Genomic DNA, 5,000 nt, shown 5'->3' with positions numbered 1-5,000 from the left:
GAAAAATGCTAAATGCAACCAATATAAAATGGACACAAAAATTAATGCGGAGAAAGGTTTAAAAAAAAAACACAATAAAGAAGTACACACAAGACTAACAAACAAACAACAAACAAGCCATAGGGAATCAAATGTAAAAAGGGATAAAGATAAGAAAAGAAAATGTTAAAAAAAACATTTAAATTAAAAAATTAAAGTTCCACAAAATTGTAAAAAGGGCAAATAGATTTACATCAATACATTTATAATCATGGGAACTAATTAAAATCATGCATAAGAAAAATGTTATGACAAGAGTCAGAGAGAGAGAGAGAGAGAGAGAGAGAGAGAGAGAGAGAGAGAGAGAGAGAGAGAGAGAGAGAGAGGGGGGGGGGGAGGGGACAGAGAGACACAGTGGGATAGAGAAATGCAGAGGTAGACTCTGTTAACACGATGCACACACACACTGACACAAACACACACACACTGACACACACACACACACACACACACACACACACACTGACACACATAAACACGCAAACACACCTAATTTATAAACACACACACACACACACGCACTGACGTACGTACGCGCACACACACACACACACACACACTGACACACATACACACACCTAATTTATAAGTGAGAGTGAGACCGTCAGGCAGGCAGACAGAGTGAGACAGTGAGAGTGAGACCGTCAGGCAGACAGACAGAGTGAGACAGTGAGAGTGAGACCGTCAGGCAGGCAGACAGAGTGAGACAGTGAGAGTGAGACCGTCAGGCAGACAGACAGAGTGAGACAGTGAGAGTGAGACCGTCAGGCAGACAGACAGAGTGAGACAGTGAGAGTGAGACCGTCAGGCAGACAGACAGAGTGAGACAGTGAGAGTGAGACCGTCAGGCAGGCAGACAGAGTGAGACAGTGAGAGTGAGACCGTCAGGCAGGCAGACAGAGTGAGACAGTGAGAGTGAGACCGTCAGGCAGACAGAGTGAGACAGTGAGAGTGAGACCGTCAGGCAGACAGAGTGAGACAGTGAGAGTGAGACCGTCAGGCAGACAGAGTGAGACAGTGAGAGTGAGACCGTCAGGCAGACAGAGTGAGACAGTGAGAGTGAGACCGTCAGGCAGACAGAGTGAGACAGTGAGAGTGAGACCGTCAGGCAGACAGACCCACAGACAGACACCGAGACGCGCGCGGCGCGCGCACACACACACACACACACTCTCTCTCTCTCTCTCTCTCTCTCTCTCTCTCTCTCTCTCGCTGTATGATTGCGATTGACAATTGTCCTTTTATTGTCTTTATTTTCATGTCTTAGTTTAGCAGGGACAGATAGTAAGACTAGGCGTGAGCCTAAAATCTCCATCCTTGAGTAATAAAGTTCGTTCGTTCGTTCGTTCTCTCTCTCTCTCTCTCTCTCTCTCTCTCTCTCTCTCTCTCTCTCTCTCTCTCTCTCTCTCTCTCTCTCTCTCTCTCTCTCTCTCTCAAGCCAGACCGTGAGCGTTAGCATGGACAATGACAGGAATGGATAGGCATACACACTCTCTCTCAATCTCCCTCTCAGTCTCAGTCTCAGTCTCTCTCTCTCTCTCTCTCTCTCTCTCACACACACACAGAACCACACCAAACCGAGTTCAACTGCACACGGGCCAAAACAACACAGCAGCATGACCCTGCACTATAACAACTTACACACAGTACATGTGGCCCACATTTCAGCAACTAGTAACACCGACGTAAAAACCACTCCGCCCTAGATCAAAAACATGCACAAACACCAACACCGTTACCGTGGCAAAAAAACCCAGCATGAAGGCCGTCATCAACCACAACGACAACCACAACAACAACAACACCGAAGAAAACCGTACTTACCCAAGTCAGCTGGTAAAAACAGCAGAAACAGCTAGTGAGACTGGAAGTAAACACGAAGGTGCTTATAGTGTACGCTGAAATTCCGCGTGGTGTTTCTGCTCCTTCCTGTTTCATGTCACTCTTCTCTCTCTCTCTCTCCCTCTCCCCCTTTGAAATATTACCACTCTTGTCTCTTCCTTATTTCACGGAGCTCTCTTTCTTTCTTTTTTTCCCACTGAGAAACACGTAGCTCTGTCGACACTAAAGTTCTGTCGATCTTCACCACTACAACACAACAACTTCACCACACATCTGCAGTGTTGTCCGTCGCCACTGCGTGTGTGTGAGCGTGTTTGTGTTGTTTCGGCGTGGTGTGCTCTCTCTGCTCTCTCTCTCTCTCTCTGTCGGGCGACACTGACTATAGCGAAGCGAGATGTCAAGGCGCTTGAATTCATTCTAACCCACTACACGCGTGTACTGCGCTTGCTTGCGGGGCCCTGCGGCTGCAGTAGTGATGAGGGTGATGATGCTGGTGGTGATGCGGGAAGGTGTGTGGTGGTGGAGGTAGTAGTGAAGGAGGAAGGAGGGCGGGAAGGGAGTGGGGGGGGGGGATGGAAAAGTTGAAGGCAAATCTGGCTTGTAATCTTGTGGGGACACCTAATTACGACAACCTATTTTTTTCTGGCCCTGGCGGTGTCGCAATACCAATACCTCGATCCCTACGTGGTCGCAACCTGCCATGATGACGATGAATGAAGATGCTTGTCAGTCAACAACACAGGCACATGACTGACAGTGATGAAAACAAAAAGCCTTGGGTCTTTTCAACCGTATGACAATCAGCCTGGCACGGCCAGCACTATATAAAAAAAAACAAGTCGCGTAAGGCGAAAATACAATATTTAGTCAAGTAGCTGTCGAACTCACAGAATGAAACTGAACGCAATGCCATTTTTTCAGCAAGACCGTATACTCGTAGCATCGTCAGTCCACCGCTCATGGCAAAGGCAGTGAAATTGACAAGAAGAGCGGGGTAGTAGTTGCGCTAAGAAGGATAGCACGCTTTTCTGTACCTCTCTTTGTTTTAACTTTCTGAGCGTGTTTTTAATCCAAACATATCATATCTATATGTTTTTGGAATCAGGAACCGACAAGGAATAAGATGAAAGTGTTTTTAAATTGATTTGGACAATTTAATTTTGATAATAATTTTTATATATTTAATTTTCAGAGCTTGTTTTTAATCCGAATATAACATATTTATATGTTTTTGGAATCAGCAAATGATGGAGAATAAGATAAACGTAAATTTGGATCGTTTTATAAATTTTTATTTTTTTTTACAATTTTCCGATTTTTAATGACCAAAGTCATTAATTAATTTTTAAGCCACCAAGCTGAAATGCAATACCGAACCCCGGGCTTCGTCGAAGATTACTTGACCAAAATTTCAACCAATTTGGTTGAAAAATGAGGGCGTGACAGTGCCGCCTCAACTTTCACGAAAAGCCGGATATGACGTCATCAGAGACATTTATAAAAAAAAATGAAAAAAACTTTCGGGGATTTCATACCCAGGAACTCTCATGTCAAATTTCATAAAGATCGGTCCAGTAGTTTAGTCTGAATCGCTCTACACACACACACACACACACACACGCACGCACGCACGCACGCACACACATACGCACATACACCACGACCCTCGTTTCGATTCCCCCTCGATGTTAAAATATTTAGTCAAAACTTGACTAAATATAAAAAACAAGTCGCGTAAGGCGAAAATACAACATTTAGTCAAGCTGTCGAACTCACAGAATGAAACTGAACGCAATGCAATTTTTCAGCAAGACCGTATACTCGTAGCATCGTCAGTCCACCGCTCGTGGCAAAGGCAGTGAAATTGACAAGAAGAGCGGGGTAGTAGTTGTGCTGAGAAGGATAGCACGCTTTTCTGTACCTCTCTTCGTTTTAACTTTCTGAGCGTGTTTTTAAACCAAACATATCATATCTATATGTTTTTGGAATCAGGAACCGACAGGGAATAAGATGAAAGTGTTTTTAAATTGATTTCGAAAATCTAATTTTGATCATAATTTTTATATTTTTAATTTTTAGAGCTTGTTTTTAATCCAAATATAACATATTTATATGTTTTTGGAATCAGACAATGATGAAGAATAAGATGAACGTAAATTTGGATCGTCTCATAAAAATTTTATTTTTTTTACAATTTTCAGATTTATAATGACCAAAGTCATGAATTAATTTTTAAGCCACCAAGCTGAAATGCAATACCGAAGTCCGGCCTTCGTCGAAGATTGCTTGGCCAAAATTTCAATCAATTTGATTGAAAAATGAGGGTGTGACAGTGCCGCCTCAACTTTAAAAAAAAAGCCGGATATGACGTCATCAAAGGTATTTATCAAAAAAAAGAACAAAAGTCCGGGGATATCATTCCCAGGAACTCTCATGTAAAATTTCATCATCGGTCCAGAAGTTTGGTCTGAATCGCTCTACACACACACACGCACCTATTTTTTTGGCTATGTTACCGTAACCACACATACACCACGACCCTCGTCTCGATTCCCCCTCTCTATGTTAAAACATTTAGTCAACACTTGACTAAATGTAAAAAACAAGTCGCGTAAGGCGAAATCAGTACAGTCAAACACGCTTAAGCCGAACTCGCCCGGGGAATAAAAAATCGTTTCGCTTATCCGAGTTTTTGCATATCCGAGTTCGGATAAGCCAAACCTTTCCCAAAAAGTTCTCGTGCAGTTCGGCTTAAGCGATTTTTTTTCAGGATAAGTTGTAAAATCCCTTCGAATCTCTCTCTCTCTCTCTCTCTCTCTCTCTCTCTCTCTCTCTCTCTCTCTCTCTCTCTCTCTCTCTCTCTCTCTCTCTCTCTCTCTCTCTCTCTCTCTACCGCAACACGGTGGCCTAGTGGTAAAGCGTCCGCCCAGTGAGCGGGAGGTCGTGGGTTCGAACCCCGGCCAGGTCATACCTAAGACTTTAAAATTGGCAATCTAGTGGCTGCTCCGCCTGGCGTCTGGCATTATGGGGTTATAGTGCTAGGACTGATTGGTCCGGTGTCTGAATAATGTGACTAGGTGACATGAAGCCTGTGCTGCGACCTGTGTCTTGTGTGTGGC

Source organism: Littorina saxatilis, linkage group LG5 (genome assembly GCF_037325665.1).
Source record: "Littorina saxatilis isolate snail1 linkage group LG5, US_GU_Lsax_2.0, whole genome shotgun sequence".
Lineage (NCBI taxonomy): Eukaryota > Metazoa > Mollusca > Gastropoda > Littorinimorpha > Littorinidae > Littorina > Littorina saxatilis.
Note: the sequence above shows the minus strand (reverse complement) of the source record.